At 43.6% G+C, this 25,067-nt stretch overlaps 1 protein-coding gene across 10 annotated transcripts in view; it reads right to left on the bottom strand.

Moving 5' to 3' along the window:
• COBL (cordon-bleu WH2 repeat protein) overlaps positions 1–25,067 on the bottom strand; it is a 300,968-nt gene that overhangs the window by 31,461 nt on the left and 244,440 nt on the right. The gene's annotated exons all lie outside the window — the stretch shown is intronic.

The raw sequence follows: 25,067 nt of genomic DNA, 5'->3' as shown, positions 1-25,067 counted from the left end.
TACACACATGTGTTAAACCATTTACAAAATGACTAATGCGAGTGCTATTACCAGAGCTCCCCTTTTGCCCAGGCCAACTCTCCTGCTCTCCATGTGGATAATCTTCCCATGGCCCGTGTGGCCTGGCCACAGCCCTGTGACACCATTCATGCCATTGGTGCAGTAGCAGGTAGGGGGGCTCTGCTCTCAGGAGGTTTACCTGCGTCCAGGGAGAAGAGTGGCACAGGAATTGAAGAGACAACTGTCTAAATGCTGGGAGGAGAGGAAACATGGGTGCAAGGCCTTCTGCCAAAGGGGTAGGACCCGACTGGGCAGACCTTCCCACAGTGATTCTGGCAACTGCTTGGAGTATAGGGTGGGGCAGGCTGTGGCCAAGGGGGAGCACCTGCAAAGGCTTTGAGGAGGGTGATGGTGGCTGCGTGGGGAACTTCCTGGAGAAGCTTCCTGGTGAGCTGTCAGAAAGAGCACAGATTTGAAGAGAAGGGGAGATATTTCTGTGAAGCCCCAACCTGGGTTGGCGTGAGTTTTTAGGCAATTTCTGATCACTCCTTTCCAAGGTCTGCTCTGTCCTGGGCATCTTTTGTTTGGAATCAGACATGCCCATCTCACTCATCCTGCCCCCACCCCACATCTCTTTTCTTCCTTTGGCTGGTTCCGATGATTAACCCCATTAACTGTAACATGTTTTGACAATTTCTGAATGAGATAATGGTGCAGGAGACTTTTTAATTTTTTTTTCTTCATCAATGCTAAACGGAAACTCAGATCATAAAAGGAAAACGTGGAGCTGCTTGGGCTGCATCGAGGTTGGGGGCCCAGGTCCTGTCCTCCAGATCCTGTGTGTGTCCCATTTCCCACCCTCTCTCCAGCCCCTGAGGGGCTTACCTAGAGCCAGCGGTCCAGGGACCCCAGCCTGAAACCCAGGGGCAGCAGGAGGAGGGCTGAATTAAGAGCCCAAATTGCACTCTGAACAATCCCCTTTCCCCTTTCTGTAAAATAAGCAGTTGGTTCTGACGGGCTCTAAAATCCCTTCTAGAGTAGAACTGCAGTCTTTGAAAAGCCAAATCAACATATAGGATGTAAACACCCATTTTTACAACTGACCAGTGACTAATTAGGAATCTTTAAAAGGAATACAACATTGGCTTTGTCCTTTCTGCTATATTCTGTCGTCCCTGAGAGGGTAAGTCATTATTTTTGAGTTAATTAATGCACTGGCAGCTTTGCTATTCTCTTAAGGCATGAACAACCTTTTTGAACTAAAAAGTTATTACTGCAGGATTTTTGCAAATGTGAAAAAACACACTTACTTTGTCTTTAGCAGAAGCCTAATATAAATTCATGATTTAATTCTCTTCTAAATGAATAGCCAGAGTCTAAGTAAGGAATAGTAACCCTTCTATTGTCCTCCACCTAAATTATATAATCAGAGGCCATTACATATCTCTGAATGAGCTTTGGTAAACTCTTCAGCTCAAGCATAAAGAAGAAAATGCTAACTTAGGGCTAGTAGTTCCTCAAGTTGAACAAAATTATTCTCAGTTCGGTACTAGTTTTTCTTTTACAGAGTCAGCAAAGATAATTCCATCACTAAATATAAGTATCTTCTAAGTAATTTTGGAATGGATTCGTTTTTATTATTTTATTAAATGCAAATTAAAGATCTTGTGTCCTATGATATTGCTTTTTTGTGGTTCATTAAGAGAGAAGATTTCTCAAGAGCCAGTTTCACCAAATGTATATGGCCCAGAGAAAATGTTTCAAAGAAAGAAAAGCTACCTCGCCACCTCACACCGCTGCTTATGGGTTCCACAGCCACTCACAACCAATAAGGAATGCTGCACTTCATCTTAACCTGTGCTTTGTTCTCCATGTTTTAGGCACTTGGAAGAAAGGGAAAAATAACGTGAAGTGCTTTTGAACTAGTGATACAAACTGACATAAAGCATTTCAATAATTTGGGCGGGGGGGGGAGGGGCGCATGCAGTGGCTCATACCTGTAATCCCAGCATTTTGGGAGGCTGAGGTGGCAGATCACTGAGGCCAGGAGTTTGAGACCAGCCTGGCCAACATGGCAAAACCCCATCTCTACTAAAAATACAAAAATTAGACAGATGTGGTGGTGGGCATCTGTAGTCCCAGCTACTCGGGAGGTTGAGGCAGAGAATCGCTTGAAGCTGGGAGGCGGAGGCCGCAGTGAGCCGAGATCTCACCACTGAACTCCAGCCTGGGTGACAGAGCAAGACTCCGTCTTAAACATAAATAAATAAATGGAAATTTTTTTTTGCATATCCCTCCAAATAATTTTGAACAATCATGCATCTCCTTCCATTTTTCACTGATATCTGAAAATTTCCATCACGAGTTTAGTTGGTTGCAAGAGATGCACATTTTAATTGTGTTGTAAGTATTAATATTTTATAAATAAATATTTTGCCATTTAAAAATATAAACAAAGGAATCTGGATATCACAGTAGTTTCATGCCCAGCCCCCTCCACGTAAAAATGAGTAAACGAGTTCTTCCTTTAATAGGCAGCGTTTTAGAGCATGTCTTTTCTTCCTCGAACTTATTTCCATTTCACTACCTAACAAAATCTCATCCTAATTGAATGTACTTTATTGCTTGAGTTTTTTTCCATTCATCAAGCCTTTTTGTATAAAATATGTATATAAGTTAAAATGTAATTTTTATTTCCCCTAACCATAAGGCAGTTGTATTAAATTCCTTTTTATACTGTTATCCTTGTGCTAATAGAAAACAGCAAACCAAAATTATACAAATGTTCTAGAAACTTTGACATTTGTTAAGCAAAAAGGTAAACTATCATTTGGAAATGCATTTCATAAGTGAGTGAGGCTTTTCCAATTAATTCCTTAAAAATGACTGGATTACTTACTGCTAGCATGAGGCAGGGTTTGGCATAAATTCAAGTCTATTTTTCATCTTACAGATATGAGCACTAGGCAAAGCTTGTCACATATGAAGGTAAATTAAGGGACTTTTGTTATAGTTACATCATTCCATTAGGTTTTTAAAACTTTTCCTCTAACATATGTCAATAATCACTTAATTAGTCTGTCACAAAAATTATTCTTAATGATCTATAATCTGATAACTCAATTAGATCCTTCGTCAATTTGGTTGGAAAGAAAAATTGGGAAACCACCTGATGTTCAAAAAGATTCGCCACCAACTCATTAAAGTTATTTATCTGCTCGATCTTATACTAATATTTCCATTTGTTCTCTTGTTTGAGGTCGGGAATAAGGTTTGCCCATCTCAGGAAAGTGCATCCCAGTGAGTTTCCTGATAGGTGAGGTGTATGTTTCTCTTTTATGAGGGAGAAGGCAGGTATCTGTAAAACTGGCATTGGGGAAAAAGACTTGGAAAAAGACTTGGATGCTGGTCACAGGTGAATTCTCAGGCACGTGAATTCCAGGAAAGAATACATGTGGAGGTATAACATTTGGAAGTGGATTCCCTTGGAGAATCCTGGTGTTCTCCCAGAAGAATGTATACCCTAGTTTAAACCCACCAATGTACACAATACATTTCAGTCAATTTAAGAGTTGAGATGGTGGGATTCATGGACAATACCACAGGAATATAGAAGTGGTCGCTCATTTTAATTAGAGGAGACAGGAAAGTGACCATTGGACTGCGTCTGAACACAAGCATGATTTTGGCAGGCAGAGGACAGGTGGGTCAAAAGATGGGAAAAAGCAGATAAATGCCAGGCTGCATGGGAAACATCAAATACTGTTGAGTGGTTGGAATCCCTAGTGTCTGTGTGCATACACAGGGTGCAAATGTTCAGGAGGCATGGTTTGGAGGTGCTGGGTTTAGGATTCGCCTTTGAGAGACCCTCTGCCACCAGCATTATATAGATTCTGCTCTGAGTATGCACCTCAAACTTCGTTCCCCTCTCTCTAACTGATTCCCTAGGCACAGTTTCCTCCAAGTGAAGTTTGCCTGTTCATTCCTTGTCAAAATCACAGCCTCTTTAGTTTGATGGGCACCATTTCCTAACATTTTATATTAAGGTCCTAGTCAAAAATGCCACAGACCTGGGCTTCTCAAAGACATTCCATGATGAAGGTAATCAGTTGACTCCAGAACACTGCAATATACACATACACATTTTTATCTTTTCAAGAAGGCAAGATAATGAAAGTTTGAAAAACATTTATGGATCTAAAATTAGACCTGGATTCTCTTAAGAGTCAAGTGATGTATTGTTGGTATCAGTCAGCTCCTATTTCTTCACTATCTGAATCAAACTCTAGTCCTAGAATCCTAACGTGCCTATTAGAGTCCCTGGGCAGAGAAAGTTCCAAGTTATTCCACTGTAGGACACAGCTGTGTTCCAATTGCTGTTCTTTTAAAAACATATAATAAACAGCTGTTGTTTTTCTCTGCCCACCACTCTCACTCTGTTTGTGTTAAAAGAATTCTGCCCTCTTGCAGGTAACCAATTTATCATATCTGGGTGAGACTATCTGCCCCTAACTATTCCCCTAGGACAATGTTATGTCCAAAGGTGAGTATGTGTCACATGCTGGACCAATCAAAGTCCTTCTCAGCACCTTGGGTATTCAGGAAGATGGTCCAATTGGGCTGGAATAAATGGATTGGTTATAAGTTTTTGATAAAAGGCTGCCATTTTAACCAGCACAGGGAAGAACTTATCCGCAGATTGGAGAAGAACATACTTCTAAGACAATGTTTCAGCTCCTGGACCCAACCATGCCCATAATAAAGATGAGTCTCTTGGAAGTGCCAGTTATGTGAGCTAAAAATCGCCACAAAACCCAATTATGCATAACTGGTCAAGACATATTTCTGAGAACTGAGGAGTCCTGTCTAATAAATGTCTAAATTTCCTTGATTTTGCACATATATCTATGTAACATTATGGTATTTCTATTATAGGAACCTTTACTTTATATTACATATTAAATTGGACAGCTACATACATGTCTTTCCCTCTCCTAGATTTATTTTCCATTGTTTGGATTATATACTTTAGTATAATCTAACTTAGGAGGGTATACTCTCAAAGCTCTCTTGTGTCTGAAGGCTGGCTCCATTTAATTCTCATCCTTGAATACCAGTATATGGCTAAACCAAAGGAAGGTTCAGATGAAAATCCTTCTTGAAGACTGTCTTCTCAGCTCCTCTGTTTTCTAGCATCTTGTATCACAGATGAGAAGGCATATGTTCTCACGATTTGTTTACAGCTATACATAACCCCTCTCTAGAAGCTAGTACAATTTTATCTGTGGAGTTTTAAAATTTTTACCTGAATGTGTCTAAATGTGCACATTTCTAAAGATGTGTATTTAATTTCCAAGAATGTTTTGATGCTTATTTGTTTTTCAATAATAGCTTGCCCTTATTTTATATATGTGATGATCTACTGAAATTTTCTGAGGCAATGACTAAAAGTATTTATTTTAAAGTTTTGTTCCATTTCCTAACTTAACTCCACTTCCTTTGGAGTAAATTTCTCTGCTCACCTTGTTGTCCTTCTCTCATGCATTAAAAACACAATTGTCTACCGAGTTGTGGCATCTTTCCTGTGTTTAAATGGGGGTGTCAGCAATGGTATGGAGTGAATTTCTTTGCCACATGTGAATATTGCTGTTTCCTTACTATGGATCAGAAAGCCTATCAACAGCAGTCATGGATGCAGTGCATGAACCAGGACTGGACTAAGTGAAATTCCACAGGGACAGGGACAGACGCTTGCATGCTGGGGTGAGGATTCAATTTGGATAGGGTGGTCAGTTTTTCTCCGGAGCCACAATGCTGGCTTTGGCTGACGGTGCTTAGAATCAGTTCAGCTATCCTGAAACTGAAGTTTCATTTTATTTTAATGTGCTTTTTTTGTTTCTAAGCAAATAGTTAAACAGGATTCCTCCTCTATGCCACTGTCATGGACTTTAGGAGTAGTCTAAAATATTACCCTATTGGCTAATTTACTATCAGATAGTACAGCTCAACACTGATATTTGCAAACCAAATAATGGTAGTTGGGTTTTGACATTCTGCAGAGTTCAAATAGATAATATTTATCTACCTCCTTATTTAATCCACATGCCCCCTGCAGTGTGGATATTATTATTCCTATTTTGCAAATTATAAAAGAAGCCCCAACCAACAAATTATGTCACCTCTCCTGAGGGTGTGTGTTGCAGAAACACTCTGCTCAGCTTATAAAAGGGGCAAGTTCATTCAAACATCACAAAAAACCCACATGGTAGGCAGGAGTCAAATTAAGGTTCTTTAACCAACGTGTTACATGAATCCTACTGAGTATATTTGCATTTAGACTTTTCTAAGCCGAAAGATTTTCTACCATGTTCTATGTAACAAATCTTGGATCCATTTATCTGGGAATCTCAACATATTTGAAACCATTTCTTGAGGAAAAAACCTTCAGTCCTTTTTTACACATTTCTGGGGCCTTACCTTTGAGGGAAGTGTGGGGCAGTGGATGGCCATCCCTGCTGGCAAGAACAAAGCTGGTGTCTTAGTTTTCATTGTCAAAATAGAAACTCTGTCTCCAGGTTGTCTAGTCTATTAAAACACATAAATTTTATTTAACCAATGCCTCAGAAAGAGAGGTTCAGGGACCTGCCAAGGTGCCAAGGGACTCAATCTCAAATTGACTATGCTTTGGGTCTATTATGAAGAAAAGGTGAGTCAGCCACCATCTGAGATGGGCAACCTAAGAAAAATGCCATCCCTCCTTCTGCTGCTTCCTTCCAACTTCTATCCTTTTATCATCAGAACCCTAGAGAATAAAGTATGTGGCCTACTTTTATTAGCTTTCCATAACACACTGTTCATCCATCACTCTGGATGTAAATTTCATATAAAAATGACCAAATTATTACATAAATGAGTGCTGTTTGACACAGCATCCTCTCTGATCCCTTTAGCCTTGTTTCCCAAGAAGGCAGGACCGAGTTGTGCCTTTGTGACTGCCTTTAACTGCATTTCCTCCTTCCTCTACCTTCCCAGCACATATATTTCTGAGCTCTCCTAGTGTTTACTTCTAGCCACTTAAGGAAAATGTAGGTTTCAAAAATAGCATTAATTAATATATTTTTATTTTCAATCATATAAAATAAAAATTATTCCTTTTTCTAGACTTTTCTCATTTGAATAATATTGACACAAAAAGCTGCCTCCAATCCCCTTTGAAATTCACTGTGATTTAACTAAGAAATAAAATAGATCTCTATGGATATAAGAGAGGAAAGGAGTCAGACCATCCTCTTGCCTAACAGGCAGATGGCATCTTCTGGGCAAGCTGTGTGCCCTGTCCTGTGCTGCCCTCAGGGACCCAGGCTGACCCCGTTCAAGTGGGCACTTGGAGTTCAGGGCATCTCACCCAGTCAGGAAGGCCTCCTCAAGCTGGTACACTGTGCAATGTAAATTCTTGATAATATAATCAATATTTAGTATGCAATAACAGAAAAGAGCATTCTTTGACAAAAGCTAAGAACCCAGATGTCTGAGCCTCACCTCTTGCATGCTGAAGAACAGACAACATTACAGGTCACTTTCTGTAACTCAGAGAAGATGTCCGGGTGTGCTGTAATGCCACCCTGTAATGCCAGTCATGTCAAGTGCCCGTCCCTGTGCCTCACCTGCCCCCAAGAGGTGCCTCCCCACCTGGCACAGGGCCCCTCGGCTGGGCCCAACCAATCTTAGCTTCTCGTCTTCGTGTCTCTGCTCCTCCTTCCCTTGTACCTAAAAGTGGAGGTTCGTGGTGACAGACAAAATTGTCACTGTTCCTCTGCAATGCAACATTTTATTAGGTGTCTTAAAGAAAAATTACAACATAAGGGCTGGGCACAGTGGCTTACGCCTGTAATCCCAGCACTTTGGGAGGCCAAGGTGGGTGGATGACTTGAGGTCAGGATTTTGAGACCAGCCTGGCCAACATGGTGAAACCCTGTCTCTACTAAATACAAAAATTAGCTGGAAGTGGTGGCGTGTGCCTATAATCCCAGCTACTCGGGAGGCTGAGGCAGGAGAATCGCTTGAACCCAGGAGACAGAGGTTGCAGTGAGCTGGGATCGTGCTGCAACTGCACTCCAGCCTGGGCGACAGAGTGAGACTCTGTCTCAAACAAACGAACACATAAAAAGGAAACTTTGCGCTTTTTTTTTTTTTTTTCTTTTCACATAAATTACAAACTTCTCTTTTGGCCAGTTCTTTTACTTCCTTATGGACGACTTCTTAATTTAAGATCTATTGAGTTTGTGAGATTTCCACTGGGTTGGCCCCACAGTTCCATCTTGCTGTCCAGGCCTCTTCACGCTCCTTGGGGGCGAAGGACTCTTCATGGGCCTTCCTCATATGGGTGCTGGGCTTGTTGGGAGATGGCCATGTTTCCGATGAATTGAAGCCACTGTAACGTTTTTTCTCTTCTGACTGCCTGGCTTGGAGAGGAGTGACTTTCTGATGTTTTTTTTCTCTATGGTATCTCCCTGCACTGGGGACTGCTGTGGGCCCCATTCCCCTCTGCTGCTTGGCCAGGGGCCTTGTGCCTCCTCGGGACAAGGCAGGCCCCAGATGACTAAGACCAGCCCCAGCCTCCTCAGACGACCCCAGCATCTCAGCTCTCCCTCATGCTTCTGTTTTATGATTTCCTTCTCATTTTCTGTGCAACACAAAGCTCGGCTACGCATTTACAATGATGTCCATCACAGAAACCCAGGCTTTCAAGATGCTTGGTAGCAGAAGGGGTTTTCGGGGCACATTACCCATGATATGGCTGGAAATATAAGAAAATGGAACTTGCTTTTAATGTAAAATATCTGTTTCCTTTCCACAGCCTTCCTCGTTCCAGCAGAGAAGGTTGTCCGCTACCCAGGATCCAAACCTTTCTTCCCCGGAGCAGCCTGGAGAGTTGAGGGGACAGATGGGAAGCCAGGAGAGAGGGGGTCAAGGGCACAGGTTCAGAGGGAAGAGGACTTGCAGATATGACCCCAGGGTTGGCTACTGCACCCATCTCCAGCTGGAGTTCTCAGAACATGTCCTTCTCTTTCCTCTTGAAAGTCCTCATCTTCCTTCAAGGATGGCTCAGGCCCTCCCTCCTCCACGAAGTTAGCATCTCCAGGGGCCCCAGCCCGCATCCTTCTTGGACTTGCAATGCCCACGCCACTGCCACTCTTTTCTGTTGCACTAATAGCGTGTCCTTCCAGCTGGGCGCTCAGCCCCTCAAGGGCTGCAGGAAACTCAAACTCATCTCTTAATGTCCTCATCCACAAGGCCGAATTCCTCTCTCTAAGGACTTAGTGAAGATTAAATGAGACAGCACTTATGAAGGAGCTAGCAGGGCACAGGGTCAATGCTCAGTAATGGTAGCTAAAATTATCACAGGTGCTGGGCCTAGCTGCCTGGTTGGCCATAAACATCCTAAGTTCTCTGAGAAGATGATGGTCTAATACTTGGCCCGTGTCAGAATCCCCTGGAGGGCTTGTTAAAACAGAGATTGTCCAGACCCCATACCCCCATGAGTTTCTGATTCAGTGGGGCTGGGGTGGGCCCAGGGGTGCATGTTCTCAGGTGCTGCTGCCGGTCAGCCTGGGCCACACATGGGAGGGCTTCCTTCGTACCTCCCCCAGGGTTCCTGGCCAGCCGGCTTTCCCCCCTTGCTGGGCTGCAGGTGAGAACCACCTACATTTAAGCTTTGTACCCCATGTAGCTTTCTGTCGTCATCTTACTGAAACCTATTCCCTGCAATAATTCAAAGACAGCTGTCTCCAACTACAGGCGCTGGAGTTAATGGACAACCAGTCTCAGAAAGTCACATTCAGTCCCTGCTCTCAAAAGGCAGGAGTATTTGCCTTTTTCTAAAATTAGCAGATTCCATTTCCCATCTCAGTGCTCTTCACATGTCTCCTGTTTCATGGGAACTTGTCCCAAAATGCCATCAACAAAGTTACAAGTGACATTTTCCTTCAGACAGAAGTAGAGCTGAAATAATTACTTGTGGAAGCTATAATAGAATAGTTTCACTAAGACAGAATGAGGAAACTACTTACAAAAATAAAACACATTCCAAATGTTTGTAAACTATGTCAAAAACAAAGAGCAAAGAAACAATATGGGGGGGGGTGCATGATGAAGTTGGGGGCAGGAGGAAGAGCAGGGGTAGGAAAGCTGAGCAGGGTAGGGGTGGTACAGCCTGAATGTGAGTGAGCAAATGGGATCCTGAGATGCTGGAGAAAACAGAGGAGAGGCAGCAAAGAGCCTCCATGTACCAGGTGTAAAAGGGCTGCAAAAGGCTAGTGAGAGGTGCCTGTAATGTCACCAGGGGAAATGAGCCCTCATCAATGGCAGCATTGAAGCCTGAGTCTCCAAGGATCACCTGTCTGGTGTCTCTGCATCAGTGCCTCCATCTGCAACCTCAGGGCATTAGTTTCCTGGCCAGTTGGGTTATTTTTGCCTTATTAGTTATTTGTACCAATTGCCTGAAGTTTGGGTCAGATTAAATAGCAGACTGTGAAGATGACCAATTTAAACTGTTACCTGGGGTTCTGGACTAAGGAATAAAACATATCTTTTAATATTGAAAAGATACTCTAATACAGGCTTGTTCCAAGATGAGTTCTCTTCTGAGTATTTTTAGAAATCACACAATGCTAACATACCATTAAAAGTGAGTGAAGAAAAGCAAAATGACTAACTATGCTTGTATACAGTGCTCTCCCAACACACACACACACACACACACACACACACACACACACACACACAGCAAAAACCATCATAGTAGTCCCACCTTGTTGGAGGTTTTGCTTTCTGCAGTTTGTTACCTGTGATCAACCAAGGTCTGAAGATATTAAATGAACAATTCCAGAAATAAACTCTTGGTTAGTTTTGAATCGTTGTGTCCTTCTGAGCAGCCTGGTGAAATCTGCCATCCTGTCCTGTCCCACCATGGACGGGAATCCTCCCTTCGTCCAGCGGATCCACACTGTCTCCTCCCCGGCCTCTGAGTCACTGAGCAGTGGTCGTGGTTCTCAGATGGACTGTCTCAGTGTTGCAGAGATTGTGTTCAGGGGCCCTTATCGTACTTAATAATAGCCCCAAAGCACAAGAGTACTGCTGTTGGCATATTGTTATAATTGTCCTATTTCATTGCTAGTCATTGTTGCTCATTGTGCCTAATGTAGATATTAAACTTTATCACAGGTATGTATACATAGGAAAAAAACAGTGCATATATACACACACACACACACACACACATATATGTGAATGTATGTATATATATGTATATATGTGTATACACACACACACATATACACACACATACACACACACATATATTCAGTGCTGAGGTTTTAGGCATCCACGGAGGGTCTTGAAACATATCCCCCCGTGAATAAGTGGGGGACTACTATACCCAAAAGGTACTCAAATACAGTAGAGTAGTCAGCATAAAAGCAATGAAAAGTAACACGATGACTTTCCCCTACAGCTCCCCTCGCGTAGTGCAGCATGCCTTGGCAATGTGCATCTGCTTGTAACAGTGATAAGATCAGCACCAGGGCCCAGCATTTTGGAAAACTTGTATAGAATTGTTACTAGCCTTATCCAAAGTCAACAGACTACACAGCCAGCAAATTAAATGTTTCACACACAAACCACCTGTCTAACTCACAATTATGGTGGCCCAAAATAACCCGGCTTTATTGGCCAGAAAACACTCACCTCAGCAAAACCCACCAACACTCAAAATAACCTACATGAGATGCTGGGGCTCCAGCCTTAGGGTTTCAGGGTCTGTCCCAGGGACTGGAAGTTGGATGCTGTCCCCTTGCGAGGCAGGGACCCCATTTTCCCCTCCATGTCCTGAAAGGATAGACAGCCACACCCTACCTCTTCCATTCCTCTTATTACAGATACCCTCCTACAACCACATTCTACCAGGGTTTTAAAATTAGGATTATTTTGGTTTTTAAAATGAAGTTTGTTTTCTTTTTCTTTCATATAGAAAGTAAGGAAAACACAAACATTTGGAAAGAAAATAATCACTTATCCCCAAGATAACCATGGTTTATATTAGGTTGGTTTTTTTGGTAGTTTTTTTTTTTTAAGAAGCTTTTTGGATAAATGTAACAAAATTTCTCAAATGTTTGAAAAAAATCAGATACATTGCCTTTCTATGTTTATGTATGCACTTTGTACTCAACAGATTAAAGACACACTTTTCTCCATCTTTTGTGTCAATTTAAACAATTATGGGTACGGTGACTCGCATCTGTAATCCCAGCACTTTGTGAGGCCGAGGTGGGAGGATGAAATTATCCAGGCATGGCAGAGCATTCCTGTAGTCCTAGCTACTTGAGAGGCTGAGGCAGGAGGATTGGTTGAGCCTGGGAAATCGAGGCTGCAGTGAGCTACGATTGCACGAAAGCAACCTGGGTGACAGAGCGAGACCCTGTCTCAAAACAAATAAACAACAACAAAAACAACAATACAACCCCCAAAACAATTACATAACACTGTGCGGATTCGACTGTGGCCTCCAGCAAATCAGTGCTTACAGGCTATGGCTTCTCATCTGTGAAAGAGGGATAAGAATAACAGTATTCATTCACTCAGGAGCTTCACGGAGAGGCGTGATGAGGCAGGGAAAGCCTGACAGAGCCTGGACAGCCGGAGCCTCTGAGTGTGGGCTGTTAGAATGAGTCTGATTGCTGTGATTCCCATCTGTTTTCAGCCTACAGGCTGATACGGCAGGTCCTCCAACATCTTTCATTCAACATCATCTTATTATCCCAGGCTGGGGCCGCTGTCTGTGCAGACTGCACCTTCTCGGCAGGTCTGCATGGGTTTTCTCCGGCTGCACTTCTCCCCTCCCATGTCCCCATACTGAGCACGCTAGGGTCACTGGGGTGTCCAAATTGTCCCCATGTGGGTGAGTATAAGTACACCCGCAATGGGATGGGGGCCAGTCCAGGGCTGTTTTCTACCTTAACCCCTGTGCTGCCATGGTAGGCTGCGGCCACCTGTGACCCTGAACTGGAAAAACTGGGTAAATCATCACATTACTTGCTTTTATTAATCTGTCTTAAATGTACATACAGCTCATACTTATTTCAATGTTTAATATTAGTAGTGTTTGGTTTTTATTTAGAAGTGCTTTGGTTTTTATTTAGAAGTTTTGTGATGTTTTGGTGACCAGAAATATGTGCTAAGAACTTAACTCGTTTTTATCAGTTGGCCTATGGTAAAATTGGTTTCATTATCTGTTGTTCTGCATGAAGCTGCGGTTTCCAAAAACCTATCGATGATGTTAAGAGAGGAGGACTTACTGTATAATCATTCATTAGTGGCCATGATCTTTCGAAACACTGGAAATTAAAGAACAAATGTGATTATGTGGGGGCTGCAGAAACTGCAATCTTAAGGCTTTGGGGAACCTTCCCAGGAATGGGAGAGAACGGGGACGGGGTGGGGGGGGCCTGAAACACATGGGTTTCTAGGAAGCAGTCCCAGGAAGCCGTGTTTGTAGATCAAACAAGCCTGGTCAGGTGGGGGTGGGTGGGAGGGTGAGGGCCGGCCCTGTTAGCATAAGCAAGTCTGAGCCAGGCAGGGAGGAGTTGGTAAGGGTACCGTCTCCCAGTCACCCCGCCACTGTTCCCTCATCCTGCTGTCTGCACTAACTCTACCCAGAAATACAGCCAAGATGATTGCCTTCTATGTGATATTCTCCAGTCCCAATGGGATCTGAAGGTTTTTCTAGTTCTTAGCATTACCCCCTGTGGCCTGTTTTTTGCTAACTGTTCAATCCTCATCTCACCCCTCACAGGGAGCATGTGCTCCTCCATGCCTGTGTAGGGTTGAAATGGAGACATCTGCTCCCGATTTGTCTTGAATAAACCCTCCACAGGCCCTCCCTTCATGATGGGTCCTGCCGTAAGCTCTGCCGGATGCCTCCACGAGTCGATCTGATCTAGTCTTCAGTGCACACGCTTCACTCCGGCTGTCTGACAGCAGTGCCTCCTCCAGGTGTTTTCCAGCACTCCACAGGTCCCTGAGCACATGAACACCAGCCCAGATCTCACAACGAATGGTCTTAACAGGTTGCATTTTCTTCACGGTTATCAAAGCAACCTCTGCAGGCAACTACTTCTTGGGAAGCAAAGGTTTCCACTGGCTTCTCCATCAGTAGCTTACAGAATGTAAGTTCTGCCAAAGCTACTATGTGTAGCTTGATTCACAGAAGGCCTTATCCACCGTCATGGTATTCCACAGAGCATTGTTTCTGATCAAGGAACTCGCTTGATCAGACACAAAGGAGTGCAACAATGAGCCCGTGCATGTAACTCACTGGTCTTACCATGTTCCCCACTACCTTGAAGCAGCTGGTTTGATAGAACAGTAAAGTAGACTTTTGAAAACTCAGTTACAGGGTCAGAGAGGTAGCAATACCTTGTAGGGCTGGGGCAATGTTCTCCAGAAGGTGTGTATGCTCTCAATGATGTCCAATATATGGTGCTGTTTCTCCCACAGGGTCCAGGAATCAAGAGGTTAAAAGGGGAGTGGCACCATCATTATCCCTAGCGACCTACTAGCAAAGTGTTTTCCTCATGACTTTTATGTTCTGCTGGCTGAGGGATCTTAGGTCCAGAAGAACAAATGATTCCACCAGGAGGCACAACAATGATTTCACTGAACTGGAAGTTAAGATGCCACATGGTCAGTCTGGGTTCGTCAGGCTTTTGAGTCAACAGGTGAGGAAGGGATTTATGGTGTTGGCTGGGTGACTGACCCAGACTACCCAGGGGAAAATAGACTACTGCTCTAGAATGGAGGTAAGGAACAGTATGGGATGCAGGAGATCCCTTTGGACTTCCCTTAGTAAGCCCTGCGATGAAGGTCAATGGAAACTATCCCGACCCAGTCCAGGTAGTACCACTAATGGCCCAGACCCTTCAGGAATGATGGTTTGCATCACAACACCAGGTAAAGAACCACAACCAGCTGAGGTGCTTGCTGAAGGCAAGGGGAATACAGAATGGGTAGAAGACATTAGAAACATCAGCTGTGATGTGACCAGTTACAGAAATGAAAACAGTAATTGTCAATGAGTATTTCCTTCTCATTTTGTTAAGAATATGTTTGTATGTGTGTGTGTATACATATATGTGTGTATATATATAAATACCTTTATTTTCTTTCCTCTTATTCCCTTAACATGGGACATAAGCAACTTGTATAGCAGTGTCTAATTATTGATAATTTTATATCATAGTATTTTAAGTTACAGGATATCAGGAGAGAGTAAACATCAACTCAAGGACTTTACCTTCTCTTCTGGGAAGGCATGAGTGCATTTTCAGTTGTATACAGGACAGCGGTGTCATGCCAGTTGGAATTGTGACCTTGTTTTGTCTTTCTGTGGAAATTACGATTTAAAGATGTGCACATAGGTGGCGAGGTGGCAAGGGGTGAACCTGCAATGGCTAAGCAAGGGGTGTTCGGATACCTGGTGAAACTATTTCTGGGCGTGTCTGTGAGGTTGTTTACCGGAGAGATCAGCATTTGAATTGACAGACAGTAAGGAAGATGTGCCCTCATCACTGTGGATAGGCATCCTATCTGCTGAAGGTCTGAACAGAATAAAAAGGCAGGGAAGGGTGAATGTGTTCTCTGTGTTTGAGCTGGGACACCCATCTCCTGTGCTTGAGCATCAGAGCTCCTGGTTCTAGGACCTTGAGACTTGGATAGAATTTCATCACCAGCTTTCCGGGGTCTCCAGCTTACAGACAGCGAATGGTCAAACTTCTTGGTTTCTATAATTACACAAGGCCATCCTTATAAAAAAAATCTCTCCCCGCCATAGACACACACACACACACACACACACACACACACACACACACACTCATAAATATATCCTATTGGTCTGTGTCTCTGGAGAAGCCTGACTAATAGAGATTCTGGAATAAATATTCCATTAGGGCTAAACTGTAGGGAGGGTTAAAATAGGCCTAATTTTAAGAAAATCTTCATTATCTTTCTAATGTTTTGAATTTGTTCAGAAAATAAAACATACATTTAGCCATGGTCTAATTATTCATTACTTTAAGTCTACAAAATTAGCTTTCCCAGGATGCAACCCTGACGGCAGATCCAGTGTGGATGTTTGCTGCAGTAAAACCCAGTTCATGGCTCTCTCTCTCTCTCTCTCTCTCTCTAATTTGTGTCTGTGAGAAGTGGCAGGAGATACATCCAAGGAAACCTGCTTGAAGGTGCAGCTGCTTCCCCAAAGCCTCCATAATCCCAAGCTCTGGGTCATCCCCTGAGTCACAGCATGACTGCAGGGCAAAGGCTTAAGTCAGAGCCATGGTGTCCCGGCGCTCAGCTGGCCTGCTGAGACTTGGAGAGAGGCTTCCAATTAACACTGCTGGTTTCTCTGAAGCAGCCAACGAGTGGCCACTCCAAGTGTCTCAACTAAACTGGACCAGTTTAAGACCAGCCACACTGGCTGAAGCATTCCCAGACAACATCACGGCTTATTTACTTGTGTGTTTCATCATCACATGGAAACGTGGGCACTTGCTGATCTGCAGGGGCTGGAGGAGAAAATGATCTTTCCCTTGTCAGCCAGGGGCATGGCTCAACGTGCCATCTGAGGCAGTTCTCAGCCTGCCATCTCAGGAGTCGTGCCTGCCAGCGTCAGGGACTGCGTCTGCAGGGGGTGGCATGAGCAAGCCTGCTGGTCCCGGCTCGGCTATCCTGGAAGAGGCCCTGAGACACCCGTGGAGAGCGCTGGGGCACACACAGGAGCAAGCACAGTGAAGTCCTGAGTCTTTGACGTGCATTTGCTCAGGACTCCAACCCAGCAGCCCCCGAAACTGTGAGACGCGCTCTGCGCAGCAGGGCAGGCACTTCATTTTTACAAGCTGTAGGGGGCACATTTTCAGCACTCTCTCAAAGGCAATACACACAGTTCTTCAATTTCCTCAGAAAAAGGAAGAAGACAGAAATTGCTCTGCATCACTTATGTGAGTGTATGAGGTAGAAAATTAAACATTTTCTTTCTCACTTTTTTTTAAAGATGGAGTCTCACTCTGTTACTCAGGCTGGAGTGCAGTGGCGCAATCTTGGCTCACTGCAACCTCCACCTCCCAGGTTCAAGCAATTCTCCCGCCTCAGCCTCCAGAGTAGCTGGGATGACAGGCACCCACCACTGCGGCTGGCTAATTTTTGTATTTTTAGTAGAGACGGGGTTTTGCCATGTTGGCCAGGCTGGTTTTGAACTCCTGACCTCAGGTGATCCGCCCGCCTCGGCCTCTCAAAGTGCTGGGATTACAGGCATAAGCCACTGCGTCCGGCCTAACATTTTCTTTAAGGGTTGTGTATTTGACAACACAATCCTTATATTTTTCTGACTTTTTAGAAATGAGGGTTTGAATGACTTCATTTCTCCAGTTTGACTGAATCAGGGAAACTGCACCGATCCATCTACAGAGGTCTGTGGACAGCAGCAGGAGGCAGGCTGAGGGCCAGGTGTGGCCCCATGAGGACCCTGAGGAAACCTGGCGCCTACATGTGTCTGTAAGAAGCAGCTAGTATGCATCCCACACTTCCTTTCATGCAGTAAAACTGGTATTGCCTTATCTCTAACTTTTTTAAAAAAGAAGAAATCAAGATTTTAATGCACAATCTTCTACATTTTAAATTGTGGCTATTTTCATAATAATCAGGGTCTGCTGACTCCAACCCAGCAGCCCCTGAAACAGTTCTAAATATTCTATGTGTATTTGCATGTGTAATTCTCAAAAGCACTTTTTCTTTCAATATGAAGAAACTCAGGTACAGAGAAGTTAAGCAAGTTGCCTGAAATCACCCAGTAACAGACCCAAGCCCTGAGTCCATGCAGCCTAGCTTTAGCCCCATGCTATGTACTTCTCTGGACAGTGCAGGACAGTCAGCACCCTTTCTGCCCCATCCCCTTTGTGGAGCAACCTGGTTGTCTGGGAGATGAACCCTGATTATCCAATCGAACATGGTAATCCTGTCCTCCTCCCTGACGATTGATCAGTGCATTCTGGCCTAGGTCAATAGGTGTGTGGCACTCCCTCAGCTACTGTGATTGGTTCAGGAACTCACATATGGCTGATTTGGGGTAAGTGAGCTGAACCAACCCCTATAGGTGCAGTATAGGATCCCATATATATCTCTGTGCATTAACTCAGCTTGAGTGGCTTTTTTTTTTCAGGCAAAGATAAGCTGATTCACCACCAATCCCACTTCTAGGTATATATCCCCAAGAAATGAAAGCAGAGTCTCAGATAATTGCATACCTGTGTTCACTGCAGCATCATTCACAATAACCACGAGGTGGAAACAACTTAAATGTCCATTGACAATGGATGGATGAAGAAAATGTGGTCTATACACATATTTGACAGATATTTAGCCTTAAAAGGGAAGGGAATTCTGTTATATGCTACGATATGGATAAACTTCGAGGAAATTGTGCTAAGTGAAATAAGCCAGTTGCAAAAAGACAAACAGGCAAAGGGGAGTTGCTGTTCAGTGAGTAGGGAGTATGAGATTTGCAGGACGATGAGGTCCTGAAGATCTGTTTCACAGCATTGTGAATATACTTAAATCTACTGAAGTATGCATTTGAAAATGGAAGGAATGGGACATCTTATATTATTTTTTTTAAATCACAATTTAAAAAAGCATACTGATGCAGCAGCTTATTCAAACAATTTGCCTGGGTTGAGCAAAACAAGCCTAAGTGAAACACAGAGGCTGCCAGGCCTGAGCACAGTCTCCTGGGCCCTGCTGCCTGGAAAGGATGCAGCGCGGTCTGTGGTGACGGGTTCACACTCAGGCTCATTTTCCTCATTTTTCTCTCTATTAGCTGGGAGAAACCAGGGACAATATGGCAAGCTTTCAGACAGATAGAATTCATTACATTACAACTGTGTGAATAACACTGATTTCAGGAGGAACATTTAGAAGTTGGTCCATAGAAAACACCTTCACAGTATTCTAACAAGCACACAGAGGACAGAAAAAAACAAGTGTTAGCTGATTATGGATTGTCTCCCAAGTGCCAATATTCCAGAGGTAGGTAAGACACAAGACAGGTTTTGTGTGTGTGTGTGTGTGTGTGTGTGTGTCTAAGTGTGCACATGCATTCACAAATGCTTGAAAGACCTAAGTGAAGGCCGAAGAGTGCCTGGGGAAATGGGGAGGAGGAAGAGAAACAGGAACACTTGATTTCAGGATTGTGCAGAGAATTGCGGCCCTCACTCATCCACAGGGTTCTTGGCTTTGCTGTGCCTGGGGCTGTGGTATTCAGAAGCAAGCTCAGAAGTCTTACCAGAGCTTCAGTTGCTCCATAAACTGTGGGGGCAAGGAGGAAATTCAAAGTCAGGGCAGAGGCCGAATGCGCGCAGGAATGGTGGTTCACATACAGTGTTGGGCCGGTGTGGGCTGCGGCCAGCTTTGGGCAAAATCAGCACAGTTGGCCAGAAAGGTGGCAGGGCCCAGGCATCCAACAGGGCCAAGCCCTGGAGTCAGAGTCCGGGTCTCCCCTGTGCATCCGCCTGGGAACAACAGAAGCTCTCCAGCCTCTGTCGTCATCAGCACACAGGCTAATGCACACCAGGTGCTATGCGCTGAACCGTGTTCCCTAAAAATTCATATGTTGAAGTCAGAACCTCCAGTACTTCGGAATGTATCCTTATTAGGATAAGGTCTTTTAAATGATGTTTAAGTTAAAATGAAGCCATTAGGGTGGAGGCCTCATCCAACAGGACTGGTGTCCTAATAAGAAGAGAATGTTAGGACACAGACACACAAGGGAAGACCCGGGGATAAGGCAGCCATCTGCAAGTCAAGGAGAGAGGCCTCAGGAGAAACCAGATCTCAGACTTAACAGCCTCCAGGACAGTGAGAGGATACATTTCCACCCAGTCTGTGGTATGATATCATGGCAGCCCTAGCAGACTAACACATCAGTGCACTGTGTTGCTGTGATGACAATATTAAAGTAATTGAAGTCCAGGACAGTGTCTGCGGCTTGAGAGGCCCACACATGGTGACTGTCTCAGTCTCTGTGAGGTCCTCTGATCTCCCTTCCTCTGGAGTCAAGCCCCTCCTTCCTGGTATTTTTGCGCAGCCCCATACTTGCTGTTGGCTGTGGGTTCAGGTGGGCTTGCACATGAGAGATCCTCCCACAAAGCTCAAACAGCACGCGCCACCTCCTCCGCTTTCGCCTTCCTCCGTGGACACAGGGAATGGCTTCCTGGGGAGATCCGAGCAGGGTTAGAGCCTTGTAGCCCTCTCCACAGACTAACAGGACACAGAGTAGGGAGGAGGGATAGTGAAAGTTAAGCAGGTGCTTGGGACCAGACCTGCAAGGTTCAAGTCCTGGCTTAAATATTAACTTGCTTTTGGTCGCAGACAAGTTTCTTATTGTCTCTGTGCTGCCGTTTTCTTATTTGTAAAATGAGGATGATAACAATAGCAGTGACCTCATAGGGCTGTGGTATAGATTAAAGGGTTACTCCAGGAAAAGTGCATGGGAAGGGGGTGCCGCTTTAGCCATCATCACTTCCTGCCCCAACCCCACTGGGAGCACATCTATGAAGACTAAGACCCCTGCCCCTCCATGGGCTGAGCCTTCCTGTAGTCCCACTATGCAGCCTGCACCCAAGCAGAGGCCGCCTCCTTCATGGCAAGGTGCCTCCTGGCTAATAAATAGCCAGATGGAGGCAGACATAAGTGCAAGGGCAGAGATGAAAGATGAGGTTTGAGTTTACTAACATGGTTGATTTGGATTTCTGCCCTATCTAACTATGGAAGACTATCCATTTAAACAATTAACTGGCCATATTCACTTTAATCTTTAAATCTCTTCCAAGTCATAAATTAGGCACCAAAGAAGAGGACTGACAATAATTTCTGGGAGGGCAAAGTGGACAAGTTCAGAATCCTTGCAAAGCCCACCAGTGACCGAAGAACCAGGTTCAGAGATATGTTGTGTGTGGGGTGGGGTGGGGGTGGGAGAGCATACTGGCAGCAACAAGCTAACAAAGGCGCATACTGTTCTTAGCCTCATATCTTAATACACGTGCAGGCACACCCACACACAGTGTATACACGTTATGTATGTATATTTGTACATAAGTTACAAATGTATATAGATGTGCATGTATGCATGAATATATACATACATGAATATGTATACCATCTGTAGGCATATATGCATGCATGTGTATATATACATACATATTTTGTATAGATGTTTAAGATACACTATGTGTGCACATGTATTGTGTGGGTATGCATACATGCACTGTATATGCACATGTACATGAGTCTATATATGCATGCACCATGGGTGCACATCCATGTATGCACAGGTATGTGTGCATGTGTACACATACACACACATCCCTTTTTAGACCTACTAGTCACACTGTAACAGTAGAAGGGGAGTCAGCCATCTGAGCACAGACCCTTCTTAGCTACATGATCTTAGGCAAGTCACTGGACTCTTGACTCACTTTCCCCTCTTTGTAAATGAGAGAACTCAATCCTATAATTACAGTCGCTAAATTGTTGTATGACTAGCTGCAACATAATATTGGCATAAATGCAGCAAAGCCTCAATGTTAACTTCTTGTATGTTTCTTTCTATTCCCTTCAACGCTGTCCATCAATGGGATAATCAGGGTTCCCCCTGGTGGCTGAAATGTGCAGGTAAAAGTCATCCAAGAAGCTCTTGTCTTAAATAAGCAGTCCCTTCGGCTGCTCTCTAACCTGGCAGAGAGGGAGTGAGGGTCAGTGGGCAGCTGGCCACTGCTGCAGTGGAGCCCAGGACAGATGCTGCCCTGGTGCCTGTCGCTGCCTAGCCCCAGCCAGGCAGCTGACTAGAGCCAGCAATCCTGGTCGGCAGTTCTCAAGCCAGCCTGGCGCGGCAGAGGAGGTGGGCTGACCCCGCCTCAGCTACTTTTGGTAAACATGGTTTAAATAACACACTCATGCTTCTTTGGCAGAAGAAAATTAAGTGGAGAAATTACCTTTGTTTCCTCTTGAAAACTTGGATGAGGGAGAAATAGTTCCAAAGGTTGTATGTGCACTCACATCCCCACATTTTCACTTCACAAAGGATGCATTCAGATGACTATTAAAATGCTGTGACCAGCTTTCTTTCTCCTCAGATCAATACAAAGCTTTATCATTAGGGTCATCAATTTTAACACTTAATGTTCTCCATTTAAACAATTTCCCAATTAGCTAGAATGGAGTTTTACTTCTCAATTAATTTAGGATTTGTTATTAAAACCTCTATTTTGCTAACTTTCCCATTCGATTTACAGTACTGTCAAAAAGTAATATATATCGTTGTGTGCATGTCTTATGCATATATACACATATACATACACATACTTGCACAGGTTAAAAATGATGACAAAGGGATGGAAGGAAACTTGAGGGTGATGGATGTGTTTATTCTCTCGATGGTGAGTGATGGTTTCATGGTGAATACAAGTGTCAAAACTGATTATATTATATACTTTCTTTGTACATATGCAGTTTTTTGTGTGTGAGTTATACTCCTACAAAGCTGTGAAATATAAAAAATAGCATAAACCCCAGAAATCCCCATCAATGTTCTTCCTACACTTCACCTTGCAATATTAAATGGAGACTTGTAATTTTCCTACTAGAAGCTCGTCTCAATTTATAACCATTTACTATTATTTTATATTTATTGAACTTAAGTAACTCAGTCTTCACATGTAAGGTTTCTGCTATGGAGCCTGAAGACTCCAAATGTAGGCCACTTATGCAGTGAGTGACAGTTCCAGCTCATCAAAATGTCGCCCTCGGCCTGATCGCACCCAATCCTCACTAATATGACAATGACAATGTAAAGGGGCAGAATGGAGCCAGCAGACATGAAAGGGAATCTGCCTTCCAGGGCATTCCCTGCACAGCCCTGTCAATACACCACTGTGGGTGCAGATTTGGGGTTTGCCCATAGGAAAGACCAAGTGGGAGAGAAACGATTGAGAGAGAAGGGCCAAGTGGAGGGTGCAGGGATGAGGCAGAAACAGGCCAGCGATACAAACATGCTTACTTCCACCACCAACTACACTTCTCTTGTTGGAACAGCAGCTCTGTAAGTTTGTGCATCTGCCTCTCTGGTCCTCTCAGGGTCCTGACAATAGGACATAATCACTTTCCCTTTAAATTTCTTGTTGGAAAAACATGAGCCTGAAAATACTGGATTCTCAGCCTGGGTGTCAGCTGTGGGATTGGTGGGCTCTGTGGCGCATGGCAAGTGCCGGCCTGTGCTCAGGGAGCACCTGCTGCCAAGCTATGCTCATGGCTTACTTGAAGGATGTGAGTCCTTTGGGAAGGCTCTTTAGACATGCCAGGAAGAACCAGAATTTCAAGCCAAATCTGACTTTTAATACTGGCAACTTTACCTGGCAGAGAGGATGCATGTGTGGGCTAGACATGGCAATCTGCCATCCATTTCCATCCTGTGGTTGATGATTTGTATGATTCAGGATGTCTTTATATTCCTCCCTACCACTTCTTATTCACACAAAACATACAGGGAAAGGATGCATCCGCTCTTTAAATCTTGTCCCTTATGGGCCAAAGAAGAAAGTACGATAGATATTGGCTATTCCATTTGTGTTCGGATTTTATGTTTTGGTTATTTTTTCTCCTCACTTCCTGCCCTGAAGCCCTGTAGCAGATTTATCAACCAGGAAACAGTGTGTCCAGTCTAAATAATCTCAATAGATCTAATCTCTTTTGGGGGGTGGGTCTTTTTTCCCTTTACTGAAAAATACACTCAGAGCCTTCTTTTACGCAGCTTCGTTCACAGTAATAAAAATTTGTCATTTTCTTAATAAGAAGGAAAAAGAAGGGTTATAATACAAAGCCTTTAAGGGTAAAATCAACACAGAAGTAATAGTAAATTTAAATCACAAGGCTTCCAGCAAAGGGAGTTATTCGACAAAAGGGTTACCAATTATGTGTTGCTATTGGTGACAAATAAAGCAAAGAAACCAAAAATATACAGATAACTCCTGAGCTTCATTTTATTTAATACTTGAACCTCTGTCTTCACTGAAGTGTTTGAAGTTTGCTTGTTGTCATTTTACCATGGTGACTAATAAGGTGCAAAAGCTATTTTGGGTTTTTCTCCTGCTCCACATTCCCTGGGTATGAAGGATGAAACAGTTAACACACACACACACACACACACACACACACAAATTCAAAGAAGCTGGAGGAAGCAAGTGCTCTGTATGTGGATTAATTTCTGGGTCTGGATAATCTGTAATTGGTTGTGATGATTCAAGACATCTTGAATACTTGTTTGAAAGGCCCTCACTTTCTCTTGTAATTTTTGGAAGATGTACTCTTATGCCTATGGCAGAAAAGTTTGTTTTGTTATGGGAAATGTTAGTCTGCACGTGGAAACGTTTTGAATCACATTACATGAGCTATGGAAGTTGTGAACAAACTGTATCATATTATGGATCCAAATTAGCATGAAAACTGTGAAAATTAGCAGTTGATAAGCATCACAAACACAGATGCGATGTGTGATTGATTATAATGGGTGCTAAAATAAAATGTCAGTGAGTAAACAGTTTTAAGATTTTTCCAAATTGTTTCATCTGTAGAACTAGGAGTATTTATTTACAAGTAAATGATTTTAGAATCATATGAAAAGGTCAAAAGTACTGGTGAAGTGAGATGGCAAACATTATCATATAAACTAGCTTGCATTTTAGAAATCACAGCATGCTCAATTGTCCACTGGCAACACAGTCTCCAGGGTGAAACTAAGAATCTAAGCCAACTATAGTTGAAAAACAATGCACAGTTTTTCTTTTACCTTAGCACTTGCTACAGAATTGGTATTCCCAAGGGATTATTCATGCTATCAACTTGTCTGCATGTCTCTAGTTAGAAAACGTGAGCTACCATCTTTTGTGGATAGGGTGTATGACATGATG

This window comes from Macaca mulatta, chromosome 3 (genome assembly GCF_049350105.2).
Source record: "Macaca mulatta isolate MMU2019108-1 chromosome 3, T2T-MMU8v2.0, whole genome shotgun sequence".
Taxonomy (NCBI): domain Eukaryota; kingdom Metazoa; phylum Chordata; class Mammalia; order Primates; family Cercopithecidae; genus Macaca; species Macaca mulatta.
Note: the sequence above shows the minus strand (reverse complement) of the source record. Positions and strands in the feature narration are given on the sequence as shown.